This window comes from Euprymna scolopes, chromosome 46 (genome assembly GCF_053919585.1).
Source record: "Euprymna scolopes isolate OS-2025 chromosome 46, ASM5391958v1, whole genome shotgun sequence".
In the NCBI taxonomy this organism is placed as follows: domain Eukaryota; kingdom Metazoa; phylum Mollusca; class Cephalopoda; order Sepiida; family Sepiolidae; genus Euprymna; species Euprymna scolopes.
Genome location: NC_136527.1, coordinates 215,740,842 through 215,762,612, shown reverse-complemented (window position 1 = coordinate 215,762,612; position 21,771 = coordinate 215,740,842). Strand labels below are relative to the sequence as shown.

Below are 21,771 nucleotides of genomic sequence, written 5' to 3'. Positions count from 1 at the left end.
GGTTGAGTGTTTGATTATCTTATCAGTTTAATGTCGTTGTGTGTCTGATCGTCTAGTGATGCTGTTAAGGCCGCATACGTGTGTGACTTGTCATGTATCTTTTAAACATACCTTCTGCAATTTTGTTGGTTCATTTGGAAATTCTCGTCTGGGAGGGAGACTGGATTCCTGTGATTGGGGACGAAGAATTATTTCACTCCAAGACAAGAAATTGGTTCTTTAGTTTTTTATTCACCTTCCAAATGTTTTGCAGAAAGGAATGGAAAGTGAATTTAACCTGTGGTTTCTTCTTCAAGGTCTTATTTCTAGAACGTCAGCGTTCGTAACCCCCCCCCCCCCGAGTGATGAGGAGGAGACAATGGCGAAGCCGTCCGCTCTCTTCCAAGTCCAAATCAAATCTCATCGATTCAGCTAACCTGATCACATGACTCACATGCAATCAAATCAGCTGATCTTTTACTTCCGGTTAACGTGTCTACACTGTAATTCACACTCTCCCCGCTTCTCTCTCTCTCTCTAACATTATAGGTCAACCCTCCTTTCGGGGGGGGGGGGGGAATAAATAAATAAAAATATAAAGTTTAGAGCTCAACACGTTCATAGACATAATTACGTTTGACACAGTCAGATCACCTAAGTAAAACAACGATGAGCCTGCATGTTCTCTCCGCTTATCTCTGCATCGTTTCCAGTCTTCCTAGACTTCTCCTTGCCACTGCACTCAAACAGTACCGATTCAGAAAACATAAGTGATATCCAAAAAATACCTACATGGGAGGGGGGGGGGAAGGGATACAAATGATGGACTTTTTTTTTTTTTTGCATGGTACAGAACTCAAATTCAAATATGTTAAAGGCCTAAAACTACACCGTTTGTTCATTTCCGCCAGGATTTGACGTCCCCTGGAGACTTTTGGGGCTAACTGTTGCCAAGAACGCTGGGAAAATGGTGGGATCCTTCTATCACTCCAGAAGATATTTCACTAACGATGCAATTCTCTATCTATATAAAAGCCAAGTACGTCCAAAGATGGAATACTGCTGCCATATCTGGCCAGGAGCTGCTAAAAACAGCCTATCCTGCCTTGACAGAGTACAAAATAGACTTCGTGACTTAGTGGGGGATGCCCTTTTCTCTTCCCTGCAGCCTCTCTCCCACAGAAGCTGCGAGCCTGTCTTTGTTTTATTATATCCATGGCAGGCGCTCGTCTGAACTCCAATCTCTGGTCCCCCCCCCCTTGCCAATCTTTCACGAGAAACACCCGTCTAGCTGAAACCACTGTCATTAATTTTCCCCACTCTTTCTCTGTGCCTAAATCAAAGCATAGATTCCATGAACAAAGCTTCTTTCTTAGACGTGCACACCTGTGGAACTCTCTTCCGTTCACCTGTTTCCCACCTGACTACAACTTGGATGTCTTCAAGTCAAACATAAACAAATTCCTGATAAACCGCTCCCTTAAGTAAGACACTTTATCAAATCTCCAATACCAACGATTACTACGATATTATCCCATTGATTACTGTACACAAAATAACCCTTATCCCTGAGTGGCTTCCGGGCCTTGATAAGTGGTGATCCCTCATTCATTCTGCACTCACGGGGGACCATGCATATGGAACTCTCCTCCATTTTCCCACTGACTACAATATGGTCGCCTTCAAGTCCAACGTAAACAAATTCTTGGTGAGCCGTTCCCCTTAAGTAATACAATTCACTAAATTTTTACGACTAACGATTACTACAATATTATCCCATTCACTACTGTACGCTCTTTAACACGTATCATCAAGTGGCCTCCAGGCCTTGATAAGTGGTGACTTATGTAAAAAAAAAAAAAAAAAAAAAAAAAAAAAAAAAGAAAGAAAATGCGTTGGTTTAAAAAGATTACAAATGCGAACAACCACAAAAAAGTAAATGTTGAATTTATTACCTTTACGAAATGTCACGGTCCGGCTTGACTTATTCATTCGTTTCTGGAATACAAGTCTTCGGAACAATATGGAATTGAAAGTTGCCGCTGCAGAAATAGTTAAAAAAAAAAAAAAATAAATAAAAATTCATGTAATCCTGTCGTCTGAAGAAGATTTTAACGTCTACTTTGTTTTCAATTACAAACAATTGCAACAATGGTGTTTTTAAAGACTACGGAGTTTTTTTTTTTAATTTTTTTATTACATTTTCACCCCAAACAAGGCATATTGCCACTTTGGTGTAGGGGGCTACTATCAGGGCAACAACTACTGGGGTACTATGTAGGGATTTGGGCAGCAAGATATCGGTTCATGTTGCACTTGAACTTCTCCACAGAGCCGTTATATTTTAGTCACCTAAATTAATTATAGTTAACAAAACACGGAGTTGTCCTATTTTAGTCACCTAAATTAATTATAGTTAACAAAACATGGAGTCGTCCTATTTTAGTCACCTAAATTAATTATAGTTAACAAAACACGGAGTCGTCCTATTTTAGTCACCTAAATTAATTATAGTTAACAAAACACGGAGTCGTCCTATTTTAGTCACCTAAATTAATTATAGTTAACAAAACACGGAGTCGTCCTATTTTAGTCACCTAAATTAATTATAGTTAACAAAACACGGAGTCGTCCTATTTTAGTCACCTAAATTAATTATAGTTAACAAAACACGGAGTCGTCCTATTTTAGTCACCTAAATTAATTATAGTTAACAAAACACGGAGTCGTCCTATTTTAGTCACCTAAATTAATTATAGTTAACAAAACACGGAGTCGTCCTATTTTAGTCACCTAAATTAATTATAGTTAACAAAACACGGAGTCGTCCTATTTTAGTCACCTAAATTAATTATAGTTAACAAAACACGGAGTCGTCCTATTTTAGTCACCTAAATTAATTATAGTTAACAAAACACGGAGTCGTCCTATTTTAGTCACCTAAATTAATTATAGTTAACAAAACACGGAGTCGTCCTATTTTAGTCACCTAAATTAATTATAGTTAACAAAACACGGAGTCGTCCTATTTTAGTCACCTAAATTAATTATAGTTAACAAAACACGGAGTCGTCCTATTTTAGTCACCTAAATTAATTATAGTTAACAAAACACGGAGTCGTCCTATTTTAGTCACCTAAATTAATTATAGTTAACAAAACATGGAATCGTCCTATTTTAGTCACCTAAATTAATTATAGTTAACAAAACACGGAGTCGTCCTATTTTAGTCACCTAAATTAATTATAGTTAACAAAACATGGAATCGTCCTATTTTAGTCACCTAAATTAATTATAGTTAACAAAACATGGAATCGTCCTATTTTAGTCACCTAAATTAATTATATTAATTCTAATTCGGATTACTAGTCTCATCTTTATTTGTTTTTCATCTTTTTATTTGATTATTTATTCACAACGTTTCGGCCAACTAACTCCTCGGGCCTTCGTCAGGTGGTAACCGCGATGGGTAGGAACTTCCGAATCTCCTAACTGCATTCTCAGCCATCACTGCCATCCGTAGTTGTCGTCTCACCACATTTTTGGCCAATTAACCTCTGGCACGCTTTGGGTGGGATTGAAACCGCTATCTTCAGACAATTTTCATCTGGAACTGTAGAGGCTCAATGTCTCTATCCACTGCGCCACGGGCCCCGAAGGGCGATCAAAGTTGGATTCAAAGATTCGGGGCCCGTGGCACAGTTGATAGAGACGTTGAATCTCTACAATTTTTTTAAATTTTTTTTATTACATTTTCACTCCAAACAAGGCAAATTGCCACTTTGGTGTAGGGGGCTACTGTCAGGGGCAACAACTACTGAGGTACTATGTAGGGATTTGGGCAGCAAGATATCGGTTCACATTACACTTGAACTTCTGCACGTTAGTACAGTTGGGGAAGCAGGGACCTGGAATGGAATTCCAAAGTCTAGCGGTTCTGGGGAAGAAACTACTGGAGTAGAAAGATCTTTTACATCTAGGAATCTATCTTTGTTTTATCGTTATTTCCATGGCAGGTGCTCGTCTGAACTCCAATCTCTGCTCCCCCCCCCCCTCGCCAATCTTTTACAAAAAACACCCGTCTGGCTTAATCCACTGTCAAAAATTTTCCCCACTCTTTATCTTTGCCTAAATCAAAACGTAGATTCCATGAACAAAGCTTCTTTCTTAGAACTGCACGCCTGTGGAATTCTCTTCCGTCTGCCTGCTTCCCTCCTGACTACAACTTGGATGTCTTCAAGTCCAACGTAAACAAATTCCTGATGAACTGCCCCCTTAAGTAGACACGTTATTAAATCTCCACACTAACGTACTGTACTTACAATAACCCTTATCCCTGAGTGGCTTCCGGGCCTTGATAAGTGGTGACCACCGTGTAAAAAAAAAAAAAAAATAAAAAAAATAATTTTTTCCAAAGACCCTAGACATGTTTATACGTGATGTAAATACCATCGTCGTCCAAGGGTTCAAAATCTATACCTTTTCAACCCATTATTGGTCTGTATTAAGTTTTGTGCATTCCCTAATTAATTTAGTAGTAGCCTTTGTCTGTTGTTAATACCTTTTAAAATCATATCATTATAAAGGGAGGGGGGGGGGTCTGTCACTGAAAGAAAATGTCATATTCCAAAATTCACGTAAATTAATCAAGTTTTTATTTTTATAAGAGAAAATATTTTTTTTTTTTTACTAAAAATGGTGTGCGCCTGGTCTTGCCTGGTCGCAAAATAGGTTTGAATATATTTTCATTTATTCAATTATATAGCGACCAGGTTCTCTCAAATCCTCTCTCCTCTGATCTTGAGCATGTGGTACAATGGGGAAAGAAGTGGCTGGTTACTTTTAATGCATCTGAAACCAAGCTTCTCTCTTTACATCATCAACACTGATCCCCATCTGGCATCAATTGAAATGAACGGCTTTCGTCTTGAGGAGGCTCCATGTTTTGACAAGCTTCTGGGCTTGACCTTTACTCCTGATCTTAAATGGAACACATACATCAAATCTGTTGCTAAAGTCGCTGGAAAAATGGTGGGATTTTTTTTTTTTTTTTTTTTTACATGGGGGTCACCACTTATCAAGGCCCGAAGGCCACTTAGGGATAAGGGTTCTTGCGTGTACAGTAATCAAGGAGATAGTATTGTAGTAATCATTAGTATTGGGGGTTTTGATAGAGTGTCCTACTTAAGGGGGCGGTTTTTTTGTCAGGAGTTTGTTTATGTTGGACTTGAAGACATCCAAGTTGTAGTCAGGTGGGAAACAGGCAAGCGGCAGAGAGTTCCACTTGCGTGCAGTTCTAAGAAAAAAGCTTTGCTCATGGAATCTACGTTTGGATTTAGGCACAGATAAAGAGTGGGGAAAATTATTGACAGTAGTTTCAGCCAGACGGGTGTTTCTCGTGAAAGATTGGCGGGGGGGGGTGTTGGAGCTCAGACGAGCACTTGCCATGGAAATAATGATAAAACAAAGACAGGCTCGCAACGTCTCTTCTGTGGGAGAGAGGTTGCAGGGAAGAGAAAAGGGAATCTCTCACTAAACCACGAAGTCTATTTTGTACTCTGTCAAGGCAGGATAGGCTGTTTTTAGCAACTCCTGCCCAGATGTGGCACTCGTATTTACATCACGTATAAGCAAGTCTAGGGCTTCTGAAAAAAATTTTATTTTTCTTATTTTTATTTTTTACAAGGTGGTCACCACTTATCAAGGCCCGGAAGGCACTCAGGGATAAGGGTTATTGCAAGTACAGTACGTTAATGTGGAGGTTTAATAAAGTGTCTACTTAAGGGGGCGGTTCATTAGGAATTTGTTTACGTTTGACTTGAAGACATCCAGGTTGTAGTCAGGTGGGAAGCAGGCAGACGGAACAGAGTTCCACAGCAGATATCTACCTGCTGATGCAATTCTCTACCTATATACGAGCCAGGTACGTCCGAAGATGGAGTACTGCTGTCACATCTAGGCAGGAGCTGCAAGGAAGACCTTATCCTGCCTTGACAGAGTTCAAAACAGACTTCCTAGCCTAGTGGGGGATGCCCTTTTCTCTGCACACTCTCTCTCACAGAAGAGACGTTGCGAGTCTGTCTCTGATTTATCGTTATTTTCATGACAAGTGCTCGTCTGAGCTCCAATCTCCAGTGCCCTCGTCAAACTTTTACAAGAAACACTCGTCTAGCTGAAAACACTATCAATAATTTCCCCCACTCTTCATCTATACCTAAACCTAAATTCCATGAACAAAGTTTCTTTCTTAGAACTGCACACCTGTCGAATTATTTACTTTACCTGCTTTCCAGCTGACTACAAAATGGCTGTCTTTCTTCTTTTTAATATCAGACTAAAGGCTTAAGTTCCAGATTATAAAAAAAAAAAAAAAAAATTAAATTTCGAAACTTTTCACGTGGGGGTTCAGTTTTCAATTATAACGTTCTACTAAAGTCAACACGAACTTTGTGACCAGGATGAATAGATAGATAGATAGATGAAAGAAGGAGGAGAGATGCAGTTTGGGGGGGGGGGATAAAGAAATCTTTTTTGTCCCCTAACTTCCGGTCACATCAGAGTGAGTTGCAAATTTTTTTTTCATTGTGGCCACCACTAGCGGTGTCAGAAATTTCGTGAAAAATAGTGAATAATTCCACCCCATCTTTCCAAGCTTATAACTCCTCTAAAAATGCAATTCAAGCCCTAATTTTTTTTTTCAATGTTATAAAATTAATTATTACAAATATTACGAATTACAAACTCCGGCAAAGAAATTAAAAATAAAAAAAAAATGAATAAATAAAAAATAAAAATAAATAAAAAATAAATAAATAAAAAATAAATAAAAAATAAAAATAAATAAAATAAATAAATAAAAAATTTTTTTTAAAAAAAACACGCAAAAATTCTTTCCTTGTAAAAATAATGATTTCTCTTTCAATTGAGCAATGTTCAACATCGGAGCCGATGCGTATATCGTTAGTGAGGTAAAAAAAAAAAAAAAATGAGTTGGACGTAAAACGCAATGAAATTTAAATATCCGTTCCATTTCCATTTTTAAAACAAACGTAAAACTTAAAAAAAAAAAAAAATTAAAAAAAAGGGGGGGGGTGAGAACTTTTTTTTTTTTTTTTTTGCCAATGTTTTCAGCGAATCGCTAAAAACAATTAATTCTTTCATAGTTAAAAACAAAACTTAAATATGCTTATGTCTTTGATAAACCGCCATTTTAGTTTTAATAATTAGGGTTAGGACAACAGCATATTCTTTTCATAGTTTTGACTCTCGAGTGTGTATCCGTTTATATCTCATATGCTTTTATGTGGTTCTCTGTGGCGAGAGTCATTTTTCAAGACGACTAAGGGGAAGTAACTCTATGCATCCTTTGCTAATTATCTCCCCTTGAATCAGAGTGTAAACAGTTTTGATAGCATGTAAACATTTTTGGCTTTTTATTATTATTATTATTATTACTTTATTTTATATTTTTTTACACAGGCATCACCACATTATCAAGGCCAAGAGGCCACTCGAGGATAAGGGTTAAAGAGTGTACAGTAAAAATTGGACAATATAGTAATCAATTCGGTAAATTTGTTAACTTATATGGAACGGCTCAACAAGAACTTTTGTTGTAGTGTATATCGCTAAAAAAAATTAATTCTTTCATATTTAAAAACAAAACTTAAATATGCTTATGTCTTTGATAAACCGCCATTTTAGTTTTAATAATTAGGGTTAGGACAACAGCATATTCTTTTCATTGTTTTGACTCTCGAGTGTGTATCCGTTTATATCTCATATGCTTTTATGTGGTTTTATGTTACAAAAATTCTGATACACCTAGCTAGGTGTATCAGAATTTTGTAGGAATTTTTGACACCCCTAACACGAAACTGCGAATAAAATATAAAAAACTCGTAATTTCTCTTTTAAAAGTGGGTTGTTTATTTTCTTTATGGATTATACTTCCAAAATAAACTATTAAAGTTGTTTTAAAAGTAATAGAAATTTTTTTTTTATTTTTAAAAAAAACAATAATGAATTTTCCGAACTCAATATTTTTCAATTTTTAAACTTTAAAAATCTATCAAAATTTTTCTATTGATTCTATTTTTACGATATTTTCAGGGTCAATGTGAAATTTTATGCTCTTTCCAATAAACCGAATATAATATTTTAGACAAACGTTTTTTGTTAATTCACGCCCCCCCCCCATTTTCAAATGTCTATTAAAAAGTAAATAATTAATTTACTCACCAAAGTTTTATATATCACAAATTGAAGAGAAAAGGTCAATAAATAATATATTCAAATTTTAAACAAAAAAAAGTAGTGTTTTTTTAGAAATTTACCTGTAAAGTCCGAAGTTTTAAAACCTTTAAAAAAAAAAAAAAAAAAAAAAAAAAAAAAAAAACACGTTTTTTTTTTTTTTTTATGAAATCTTGGTCTTTGCTCCTTTAATTGAAAAAAAAAAAATTAGGGATTGAATTACATTTTTCGAGGAGTTATAAGCTTGGAAAGACGGGGTGGAATTATTCAATATTTTTCACGAAATTTCTGACACACTTAAACTGCTTAAAAACAAAAAAGGGGGGGTAGACGCCAGGATCGTTTTTTTTTTTTTTTTTTTTTTTTACGTGGAGAAAGGAATAAAAATGAAAATTGTTTCAGTCGTGAAGGATTTCTCCACTTACAAAAAAAGGGGGGGGGATTGATCTTGAACTTTTGGAATAGACCCCCCCCCCTATAACCTCCCCATGTTAAGGGCTTTCGGAATAGACAACCTCCCCCTCCTCCCCATGTTAAGGACGGCTTTCGAAATAGACACTCCCTCATAACCTCACTATGTTAAGAATGACTTTCGGAATAGCCACCCCTCCTAACCTCAACATATTAAGAATGACTTTCGGAATAGACACACCCCATAACCTCCCCATGTTAAGAACGGCTATCGGAATAGACACACCCCATAACCTCCCCATGTTAAGAACGGCTATCGGAATAGACTCGGCATACTCGAAAACCTAGAAAAGTTGACATGTCGAATGTGAACGGTGCGTTTGACGTAAAACGCAAAATGAAATTTAAATTTCCATTTTTAAAACAACCGTTGAAAAAGAGCGTTTTCCGCAAGTTTAAAAAAAAGGGGGGGGTACTTGAGAACGGAAAAGTTTTAGTTTTACCGACCCCCTCGGCATTCACCTATAATTTGTCGACTTTTATAGGTTTTCGGGTACGCTGAGAACGATTAACGCATTTAACCGTATTTGAAGACATTCAGTATCCAACGTAATCCCCATCATTTTTAATAGCGGCCATCTTGTTTTCCAATAACGAAAAAAAAAAGAAAAAAAAAAAAAAAAAAAAAAAAGCTAAATATGATACATGTTACTGGAATCCCCACCCCCCTCGCCACCGACGTCGCCGCAAAAAATAAAAAAAGAAGTATGGAGGCCGGGGGGGGGGGGAACAAAACACACCGGCCACCGCCCCTCCACCGGCTTTTGTAAACCGTTCGTGAAAACTTTATATATTTGTTTGTTGACAACTTTTTCGAATCTGTTTGTACAGTAATACAAACCCAAAACTGAAGTGTAGTATTTGAACAGATACTACACTTTGATCTTGGCCCAAAGGCCAAAAAGTCTTCTCTAACAGAAAAAAGCTGTCAAAAAATAAAAATAAATAAAATGTTACCAAAGGCAATATATGTTACTCTTCTACCTAGCTGGATAAGTTTTCAGTGGTTTTACTTAATGTAAAATGTTTATACAGTTCTTAAAACAAGTAATGTCGAACGGTACACAAGCTAAAAAAAAGAAAAAAGAGAAAAGAGGAAAAAAAGAGAAAAAAAAGAGAAGAAAAAAAAGTGAAAAGAAAAAAGAGAAAAAAGTGAAAAGAAAAAAGAGAAAAGAAAGAGAAGAGAACAAAGAGAAAAAAGAGAAAAAAACAAAAAGAAAAAAAAGAAAAAAAGAAAAGAAAGAAAAGAAAAGAAAAAAGAAAAGAAAAAAGAGAAAAAAAGAAAAGAAAAGAAAAAAGAAAAAAGAAAAGAAAAAAGAAAAAAGGAAAGAAAAAAGAAAAAAGGAAAGAAAAAAGAAAAAAGAAAAGAAAAAAGAAAAAAAGAAAAAAGAAAAAAGGAAAGAAAAAAGGAAAGAAAAAAGAAAAAAGGAAAGAAAAAAGAAAAAAAGAAAAAAGAAAAAAGAAAAGAAAAGAAAAAAGGAAAGAAAAAAGGAAAGGAAAGGAAAAAGGAAAGAAAAAAGGAAAGAAAAAAGGAAAGAAAAAAGGAAAGAAAAAAGGAAAGAAAAAAGGAAAGAAAAAAGGAAAGAAAAAAGGAAAGAAAAAAGGAAAGAAAAAAGGAAAGAAAAAAGGAAAGAAAAAAGGAAAGAAAAAAGGAAAGAAAAAAGGAAAGAAAAAAGGAAAGAAAAAAGGAAAGAAAAAAGGAAAGAAAAGAAAAAAGGAAAGAAAAGAAAAAAGGAAAGAAAAGAAAAAAGGAAAGAAAAAGAAAAGGAAAGAAAAGGAAAGAAAAGGAAAGAAAAGGAAAGAAAAAAGGAAAGAAAAAAGGAAAGAAAAAAGGAAAAAAAGGAAAGAAAAAAGGAAAAAAAAGAAAAAAGGAAAGAAAAAAAGAAAAAAGGAAAGAAAAGAAAAAAGGAAAGAAAAGAAAAAAGGAAAGAAAAAAGAAAAGAAAAGAAAAAAGGAAAGAAAAAAGAAAAAAGAAAAAAGGAAAGAAAAGAAAAAAGGAAAGGAAAGAAAAAAGGAAAGAAAAGAAAAAAGGAAAGAAAAGAAAAAAGGAAAGAAAAGAAAAAAGGAAAGAAAAGAAAAAAGGAAAGAAAAGAAAAAAGGAAAGAAAAAAGAAAAGAAAAGAAAAGAAAAAAAAGAAAAGAAAAGAAAAAAAAGAAAAGAAAAGAAAAAAGGAAAGATGAAAAGAAAAGAAAAAAAGGAAAGAAAAGAAAAAAAAGAAAAAAGAAAAAAGAAAAGAAAAGAAAAAAGGAAAGATGAAAAGAAAAGAAAAAAAAAAGGTACTTACTCATGCAGATATTGATCTAAACTAACTCAACATTCGATCGGCTTTCCTCGTCAACAGCTAGAGTTCTGTTGCTGTATGACGTCACATCAAGCTGAGCCAATCACAATGCCGTGCGGTGATTTTCAACTCCTGCTGCTGTATGACGTCACATAAATTTCAACCAATCACAATGCCGCGCAGTGATTTGCAACTTGACGCATGCGAGCTGAAAATCCGAGCAGCAGACGACAATTTGTGACGAGAATAAAAAAGGTTTCTCATTCAACATGGAGAAACCCTTGCAGCCATTTTTTTTTTTCACAATCGAGGAATTAGTAACGCACATTCGGGTAAAACGAAACTTTCACTTCTTGCAACTGAAGACAACAAAGCAAATATTTTATTTTACTGAAAATAGGGTGTTTATTCTGAAAGCCGTTCTTAACATGGGGAGGCTGAATGAGTTTATTCCGAAAGCTGTTCTTAACATTAACGCTCTTAATCCAATTTAACCAATTTCCACTAACGATTACTACAATAATTTGTTTATTCTGAAAGCCGTTCTTAACATGGGGAGGTTGGGGGGGTTTATTCCGAAAGCCGTTCTTAACACTAACGTTCTTAATCCAATTTAACCAATTTCCACCACTAACGATTACTACAATATTATCCCATCTACCACTGTACACTCGATAACCTTTATCCTCGAGTGGTCTCCGGGCCTTGATAAGTGATGGCTCCTTTGTTAAAAAAAAAAAAAGACATGGGGAGGTTAGGGGTGTCTATTCCGAAAGCCGGCCTCAACATGGGGAAGTTGGGGGATGTCTATCCTGAAAGACGTTCTTAGCATGGCAAGGTTGGGGGAGGGGCAGGGTCTATCATGAAAGCCGTTCTTAACATGACAAGGTTGGGGGAGGGAGGGATCTATTTCAAAAGCTGTTCATAACATAGGGGAGGGGGGGTCTATTCAGAAAGCCGTTCTTAACATGGTGAGGTTGAGGGTGTTTATTCTGAAAGCCGTTCTTAACATGAAATTCAGAGAAAATGAACACGGACATCAAATTTGTTGCCAAGATCGCTGAAAAAAAAAAAAAATGGTGGGATCCTTCTATCGATCCATTAGATATCTACTTACTGATGCAATTCTCTATCTATATAAGAGCCAGGTACGTCCAAGGATGGAGTACTGTTGCCACATCTGGGCAGGAGCTGCTAGGAAAACTTTGTCCTGCCTTGACAGAGTTCAAAATAGACTTCGTAGCTTCGTAGGGGATGCCCTTTTCTCTTTCCCTGCAACCTCTTTCTCGCAGAAGAGACGTTGCGAGTCTGTGCTTTATTGTTGGCAAGTGCTCGTCTGAGCTCGAATCTATGATCCCCTCTCGCCAAACTTTCACAAAAAACACTCGTCTAGAGGAAACCACTATCAATAATTTACCACACTCTTTATCTGTGCCTAAACCTAAACGTAGATTCCATGAACAAAGTTTCTTTCTTACAACTGCACACCTGTGGAACTCACTTCCATTTTCCTGCTTTCCAGCCGACTACGACATGGTTATGTTCAAGTCCAATGTAAACAAGTTCTGGAATAGCCGTTCCCCTTAAGTAATCCAATTTACCAAATTTACAGTATTAACGATTCCTATGATATTGTCCCTTTTTTACCCTTATCCTTGAGTGGCCTCTAGGCCATAAGTGGTGTCACCTATTAAAAAAAATTTAAAAAACTCACTATAGCAACCTTTTGTTTAACCTTGATTGCACCAAACTGTATGACGTCATAAAGTCACTAAAATAACAGTGTTTACCAATGTTAACGAGCATCTCCCCCCCCTCTCTGGCTTTCTTACTCTTTCTATTTTCTCTCTCTGTGTCTCTATAAGAGAATAGAGAGGGAGAGAGAGAGAGAGGTGAGTAAACGTGGAGGTAGACACGTTTACCAGAACCAAAGGTCAGCTGACCAAATTACGTATGTGTGACGTGGTTGGCTAGATCTGAGAGATTTGATTTGAGCTTTGAAGAAGACGGACGTTTTCCGTGGTCTCCTCCCTCTTAACTGGGGAGGGGGGGAGACTAACGCTGACGTGTGTGAAGAAGAGCCCACACAAGCGATTTCACTTCCACTTCTGCAGAACCTCTGGGGAAAGTGAAATAAAAAACTATAAAACCATTTCATCGTCTTGGAGTGATAAATCTTCGTCAAACAGGTATCAAGTCTCCCTCCAGGATGAGAAATTGCCAGATGGTTCAACAGCGAGAACAGAGGTAGGTTCAGAAATTACATGTCACACACGCGATTCCCTTTATGATAAACAAACACACAACCATTTATATTAGAGACAATCACACGGAATCTTTCTTATGTTATATAGAAAACGTAAAATGTGCCCCTAAATGAAGAACTGTATATAACATATTCAAATGTAACGAAAGTTCAATTTGGTACCCCTCGAGGATAACTTCGATGATTGAATATATAACATATTCAATTTGGTGCTCGTCGACCAGTCGCATCACCGATGCGATAATCGAACCTGTGTTGAAGAAAATACAACGTGGAAGCATGGAGATTTAGTGTCAAAAAAAAAAAAAAGAAATAGAAAAAAAAAAGAAAAAAAGGACAAGAAAAACAATAAAAGGTATGGAAAAAAAGAAAAAGAAAGAACAGTAAAAAAAAAAAATACAAATCAACACATACACAACGTAGGGTCCATTAAAACACTAGGCGAATTAGAAAAATAATTAAGAAAAAAAAAAAGAAAAAAAAAAAGCAATACACACGTACGACCTTTTCACGAAGAAAGAAAAGGAAGACATACAGACACACAGATGTAAAACTTTATATATAGAAAATAGTTAAAAAAAAATGTTTATCGTATTAGGAATTAGCTCGTTATGAACGAAGAAAAATATCACTTAATGTAAAAGTTAGAAGGGAAAAACAAAGAATGAGTCTTTCAGTTTACCAAAAAGATAAACATGTCAATCACAAATATGTGTTATGAATATTTTGTGTCATTTTTAAACTGTGAACTAAGCATAACTTTTAAGGAAAAACAATATGTACTTTTGATGAAAAACAATGGATAGGTTCTGAAATGTGATTTTTTTTTCCTTTTTTCACTAATTGTACGATTTTATTTCTTAGGAATTTTTTTTTTTTTTCTGACATGGACAATTTTTAGTTCCATCGAGTTGTCTGAGACTTTATAAGTGAGTCGTTTTATTTTATTTTAGAAACGACTGTATTTTAATTGTAAATGTCTAGGTATTTTTTGTAAACGACTGTGATTTTTCTTTAATTTTTAACTCTGTGGAATGGTAAAAGATGATGCACTATGCAGCCGACCTACTTGATGACGTGGTCAAAAGGAGTATCCACGAATCTGTGTTTTGTTATTTGGAATTTTGTTGTTAGTGAGATGGGACTTTGTGATTGCTTATAGAATATTTTTGTATTTTTTAATTTATTATTTTTATGTAATTGATGTGTTGTCAAACGGTATTGGCAGAATTTTCTTGTTCTTTGACATGTATTTTTTTTTCGCAGAATGGTGAGGTGAAATCTTTGCTTGTGGGGTCTATTGAAAGAATGATTAATAAAAGAAAGAACGTGTTGCTAATTAATTAATTAATAATCATAATAGTAATAATAAAATAGGGAAAAAGAGAAAGAAATAAGATTTAAACAGTGTAATAAATGATTTAAAAAAAAAAAAAGTTTCGGAAGAGTCAAAGGTTCAGTCGGTATTAATTTCAATTTTCGAAAAGTAGAATAAATGTTCTATTCGACATGAGTGACGTTTTGACCACATAAGGGAGAAAAAACAAAAGGATAAATATAGGGTTAAATAAACTAGATGAAGAAATGAAAGAAAAAAGTGGGGCGTGAATGGAATTTAATTTCTGTGGCAAGCATGTTAGAATTTTGGAGAGGTGTTGAATTACATGGGTAGTTATTAATTTCATTATTCTCGGGAAATGATTCGAATTTTATTTTTTTTATCGTGATTTCTGTTGATTTCGAGTAGAATCAACATGGAGCAAGTTTGAGTACTTCATGTGTGGAAATCCGATGTTTTCCGTGAAGCTATGTGTCTTTAAGGCAGGTTGCGCTTACCGACTTTGGAAAAAAAAAAAGGTTTTTCTGACATTGCAGTAAACGGAATGTATTCTGTCCAGCGTGAGCGGATCTAGTTGTAATCAACTTCAGAGAGCAAATGAAATGCCCTCTGACATGGTGTAAGGGGCAGAGGGGGTGCAATGGCTGACGTGGCCATTATGTTACGAATCGCTCAAGAGAAGATGAATGAAATATGTATGCAAGTACTTAGGAAAATAAAATGTTACCCTATTGTGAATTAAAGGTACCAAAATTTTAAAAAAAAAAAAAAAAAAAAAAAACATGCTGGATGAATTTAATTGGTATTATTAAATTAAATTATCTTGGAATAGATTTGGTTGGTTTAGTTATATTTTAGGGACGTTTAGCGCGTAGTTGCATTTTTTTCATGAGAATTACAAGGCGATTAGGCTGTAGAAAGCAGTTTTTTCTGTTTTATTTTTTTTATAAGCCACGGTATTGTCACAAATTAGAAAATTTGGCAGGGGAAATACTATTTTAGAGTAATGAGTACCCTGTTAAAACAATACTAGTGGTTCCAGCGAGTTGGAAGATGCCACGTAGGCCCAAGCAACGGCAATAAGTCTTGTCCAACAAAAGACTGGCGTGCGAGGTCGCGATAATTCCTCAGGGTACGGAGCGACTGGACAGTCGGTACCAAGCCTAATCACGGGGAGATAGAAGAAAGGGAAAGATGCAGATTACGTAAGGGACAAGATAGAGCCTTATTATTTTTTTTTATTTTTTTAGAGGAATGTGTGAGGGATATCTGGGTTGGAATCTTGGGACTTGCTGGGAATGCGGAAAAATCACAAAGGGAAAACTACTTAGTTAGAAATCGATAAGTATTAGTTAGGGAGTGATGATTCCGTATCTTGTCGGGTTCCAGGAGCTCAAACAGGGTCCGAGTGAATCAGTGTGAAGGCGTATCTTGGCTTAGACCAACCAAGGGAGTTAGTAGAAGAGCTTTGTGAAGTCCCGAAGTAGTAGATAGAATAGAACAAAGCTCCAGTAATAGAACCACTCAGAGAAAGACGTCAGGGCATTACAGTAAAGGAAAAAAAACTGGGACTTAGGCCTATGCTGAAAGTCGAGAACGCGAGTGGGATGGTTGGGTCGGTAGAGCATCAGACTTTTAATCTGAGGGTCTGGGGTTCGAGTCCCCATGCAATAAAGCTACCACCAACATGGAGCATCCGACGTTCTGGTCGTAATTGCGATATGCTGGCCCCATTTCGAAAAAGTGATCGAAAATGGAGTCTCCATTTGTTTGGCCAAGTGGTCCAAATAAAGAGCAGAGTCAGTGGAAAATATCCAACAATGCGACCGCCTAGACAAGATGTATATCTGCAAAGCTGTATCTTTGTCTAACTTGGAAGCAAGTTAATGTCGAGGAGAGACTTTCGAGAAGCAGCAGAAGGGTTGATAGTGTAGTAGAAGAGTACTGGTGCCTGATCTTTCTTGGAAAAGGGGTGAGTCCGGAAAGTGAAAAAATAAAGATGTACTTCGGACATAATTTTTTTTTTTTAGTTAGTTAGTTATTAAAAATGTATGGCTTGCCATACATTTTGATAAAAAAGGGGTGGAGGAATGTTAACGAGCATCTCCCCCCCCCTCTCTGGCTTTCTTACTCTTTCTATTTTCTCTCTCTGTGTCTCTATAAGAGAATAGAGAGGGAGAGAGAGAGAGAGGTGAGTAAACGTGGAGGTAGACACGTTTACCAGAACCAAAGGTCAGCTGACCAAATTACGTATGTGTGACGTGGTTGGCTAGATCTGTGAGATTTGATTTGAGCTTTGAAGAAGACGGACGTTTTCCGTGGTCTCCTCCCTCTTAACTGGGGAGGGGGGGGGGGACTAACGCTGACGTGTGTGAAGAAGAGCCCACACAAGCGATTTCACTTCCACTTCTGCAGAACCTCTGGGGAAAGTGAAATAAAAACTATAAAACCATTTCATCGTCTTGGAGTGATAAATCTTCGTCAAACAGGTATCAAGTCTCCCTCCAGGATGAGAAATTGCCAGATGGTTCAACAGCGAGAACAGAGGTAGGTTCAGAAATTACATGTCACACACACGATTCTCTTTATGATAAACAAACACACAACCATTTATATTAGAGACAATCATACGCACACGGAATCTTTGATGTTACATAGTGTATACACCCAAACGTAAAAAGTGCCCCTCAATGAAGAACTCTATATAACATATTCAAATGTAACGAAAGCTCAATTTGGTCCCCCTCAGGATAACCTCGATGATACGAATATATAATACCAATAAAATGGCGCCCAACTGACACTGTAAGTTTGGGAAATGTAGTTAAAAATAAAAAACTACACAAATACTGTTAAAAACTTTTTTTTTTTTTTACACAGTGATCACCACTTATCAAGGCCCGGAAGCCACTCAGGGATAAGGGTTATCGCAAGTACATTAAGTTAGTGAGGAGATTTGATGAAGTGTTTACTTAAGGGGGCGGTTCATTAGGAATTTGTTAACATTGGACTTGAAGACATCCAAGTTGTAGTCCGGAGGGAAGCAGGCAGACGGAACAGAGTTCCACAGGCGTGCAGTTCTAAGAAAGAAGCTTTGTTCATAGAATCCGCGTTTTGATTTAGGCACAGATATAGAGTGGGGGAAATTTTTCACAGTGGATTCAGCTAGACGGGTGTTTTTCGTGAAAGATTGGCGAGGGGGGACCAGAGATTGGAGTTCAGACGAGCATCTGCCATGGAAATAACGATAAAACAAGGACAGGCTCGCAACGTCTCTTGTGTGGTGGGATCCTTCTACCGCTTCAGAAGATATCTCACTACTGATGCAATTCTCTATCTATATAAAAGCCAAGTACGTCCAAGGATGGAATACTGTTGCCATATTTGGGCAGGAGCTGCTAAAAACAGCCTATCCTGCCTTGACAGAGTACAAAATAGACTTCGTGGCTTAGTGGGGGATGCCCTTTTCTCTACCCTGCAACCTCTCTCCCACAGAAGAGACGTTGTGAGCCTATCCTTGTTTTATCGTTATTTCCATGGCAGGTGATCGTCTGAACTCCAATCTCTGGTCCCCCCTCGCCAACCTTCACGGAAAACACCCGTCTAGTTGAATCCACTGTGAAAAATTTCCCCCACTCTTTATCTGTGCCTAAATCAAAACGTGGATTCCATGAACAAAGCTTCTTTCTTAGAACTGCACGCCTGTGGAACTCTGTTCCGTCTGCCTGCTTCCCTCTGGACTACAACTTGGATGTTTTCAAGTCCAATGTTAACAAATTTCTAATGAACCGCCCCCTTAAGTAAACACTTCATCAAATCTCCACACTAACGTACTGTACTTGCAATAACCCTTATCCCTGAGTGGCTTCCGGGCCTTGATAAGTGGTGACCACCGTGTAAAAAAAAAAAAAAAAAAAAGAAAAAAAAAATACTAGTCTTTCTTCCTAAAAATCAAACCTTTTGCTCAGTATCATAAATTGTTTTTTCACTTTTTTTTTTTTCGGAAAACTTCGTTCCATAACGAATATGTACAATATACCTTTTTTTTCAGGTTTGTTTTACTGTACACATAGATTCGAAAAAGTTGTCAAAAAACAAATATATAACAAATAAATGTTACCAAAGGCAAGATCAGTTACTTTTCTACTTAATTGGACAAGTTTTTAGTGTTTTTATTTAATGTAACATGTTTATTCAGCTCGAAAAACAGTGTTTGCTGATGTATTGGAAAATTTAAAATGGCAGCTGATTCTCTCTTGAGGCGGCAAGTTTGGGAAAATGAGTTATAAATAATAAACTAGACAAAATACTGTTAGAAATTTGCTCATTACATGTTACCGTGACATGGGTTGAAATATATATCCGGTGGTTTTTAATAGGGGTCTACGTTGGAGGATGGAGTTCTAGGTTTATTCGTGTTTCTTTTTTTGGAGATTTGTCATAATTGTTGAGGTTTTGGGGTTTGTGGAGCAGGTCGGTAGACTTGGTTGGAGCAGGACAGAAAATAAGAGAGAAAAAGATAAGAAATTTTGTGTTTACAGTAAAACAAACCCGTTACTTTTCTACCTAACTGGATATGTGTTTAGTGTTTTTATTTAATGTAACATGCTTATTCAGCTCAGAAAAACATACAATGTTTACCAATGTATTGGAAAATTTTAAATTGCGCCCGACTCTTTGACACGATAAGTTTGGGAAAAGGAGTTATAAATAAAAAAACAGTCAAAAAAACTGTTAAAAACCTACCGAATATATGTCAGTTTATGTTACGGTAACATATATTGAGCGAGTTTCTAACAGTATTTTGTCTGGTTTTTTATTTATAACTTATTTTCCCAAACTTACCGAGTCAAAGAGAGAGTCGGCCGCCATTTTAAATTTTCCGGTAAACATGGTATGTTTTTCGAGCTAAATAAATATGTTACATTAAACAAAAACACTAAAAACGTATCCAGTTAGGTAGAAAAGTAACGAGTTTGTTTTACTGTACACAGAAAATTTCTTTCTCTCTTCCTGATCTACATCAATGATCTCCCTAAACACATACTTAAATCATTCATTGACATCTACGCTGATGACACGACCGTCTATGGCAACACATCAAAGGCCGTAAATGATAAAGTTCTATCTAATTCTCTCTCCTCTGATCTTGAGCGCGTGGTACAATAGGGAAAGAAGTGGCTGGTTACTTTTAATGCATCTAAAACCAAACTCCTATCTTTACATCATCAACGCTCTGATCCCCAGCTGGCATCAATTGAAATGGATGGCTCTCGTCTTGGAGAGGCTCCATGTTTTGACAGGCTTCTGGGTTTGACCTTTACTCCTGATCTTAAATGGAACACGTACATCAAATATGTTGCCAGGGACGCTGGGAAAATGGTGGGATCCTTCTACCACTCCAGAAGATATCTCACTACTGATGTAATTCTCTATCTGTATAAAAGCCAAGTACGTCCAAGGATGGAATACTGCTGCCATATCTGGGCAGGATCTGCTAAAAACAGCCTATCCTGCCTTGACAAAGTACAAAATAGACTTTGTGGTTTGGTGGGGAATGCCCTTTTCTCTTCTCTGCAACCTCTCTCCCACAGAAGAGACATTGCGAGCCTATCCTTGTTTTATCGTCATTTCCATGGCAGATGCTCGTCTGAACTCCAATCTCTGCTCCCTCCTCGCCAATCTTTCATGAGAAACACCCGTCTGGCTGAAACTGTCAATAATTTTCCCCACTCTTTATTTGTGCCTAAATCCAAACGTAGATTCCATGAGCAGAGCTCCTTTCTTAGAACTGCACGCCAGTGGAACTCTCTGCCGCTTGCCTGTTTCCCACCTGACTACAACTTGGACGTCTTCAAGTCCAACATAAACAAATTCCTGACAAACCGCCCCCTTAAGACACTATGAAATCTCCAATACTAATAATTACTACAATACTATCATTGATTACTGTACACACAATAGCCCTTATTCCTGAGTGGCCTCCGGATCTTGATAAGTGCTGACCCCCATGTAATAAAAAAAATAAAATAAATTAAAAAAAAAAAAAGATTCGAAAAAGATGTCAAAAAAATAAATATATAACAAATAAATGTTACCAAAGGCAAAATAAGTTACTTTTCTACCAAATTGGATATATTTTTAGTGTTTTTATTCAATGTAACATGTTTATTAATCTCGAAAAACATACAGTGTTTACCGATGTATTGGTAAATTTAAAATGGCGCCCGAGTCTCTCTTCAACATGGTAAGTTTGGGAAAAGGTGTCATATATAATAAACTAGACAAAATACTATTAAAAATCCCACCGAATATATGTCAATTTATGTCACGATAACATATATTGAGCGAATTTCTAACAGTATTTTGTCTAGTTTATTATTCATAACTCATTTTCCCAAACTTACCGCCTCAAAGAGAGAATCGGCGGCCATTTTAAATTTTCCAATACATCGGTAAACACTGTATGTTTTCCAAGCTGAATAAACATGTTACATTGAATAAAAACACTAAAAACATATCCAGTTACGTAGAAAAGTAACGTATCTTGCCTTTGGTAACATTTATTTGTTATATATTTATTTTGTGACAACTTTTTCGAATCTATATGTACAATAAAACAAACCCCTTTTTTCGATATTTTCCTTTTTTAATGTCTTGATTAAACCTTACAATTACTTTTTTCTTTTTTTTATAATAAGGTTGAACTCTGACCTTGTACAAAAAAAAAAAAGGTAAAACTATACAAACACCGTGACAGCGAATTAACCCTAACCCTAACCCTAAACCTAAACCCTAACCCTAATCCTAACGCTGTCACGGTGTTTGTATAATAATACCAAAAAAAAAAGGAAACCGAAAGAGGGGGACCAGATTCTTTAGGTCTGCCCACCTTTTTTTACTTCGTACCCCCCCAAAAAAAAAAATACATCGGTAAACACCGTATGTTTTTCGAACCGAATAAGCATTTTACAAAAAAACACTAAAAACTCATCCAGTTAGGTAGAAGAGTAACTTATCTTGCCTTTGGTAACATTAGTTTTTTTGGTATTTTTTTTTTTAGATTAGGTCCACCACAATTTTCTTTTAAATGACGACTTTTATAAGTTTTCGACTATGCTGAATACGAAAATCGCATTGAAAGTTTTATGCATTGTATTCTTTGGCGGCCATCTTTTTTAC

The 21,771-nt window shown here is 36.3% G+C and overlaps 1 protein-coding gene across 1 annotated transcript in view; it reads right to left on the bottom strand.

Moving 5' to 3' along the window:
• The window catches only part of LOC145271052 (uncharacterized), a 34,291-nt gene that overhangs the window by 9,103 nt on the left and 3,417 nt on the right, over positions 1-21,771 (bottom strand). The window contains exon 2 of the mRNA XM_080126599.1: positions 1,935-2,021. The gene's annotated coding sequence lies outside the window, so the exon portion shown is untranslated. The remainder of the gene's footprint in view (positions 1-1,934; positions 2,022-21,771) is intronic.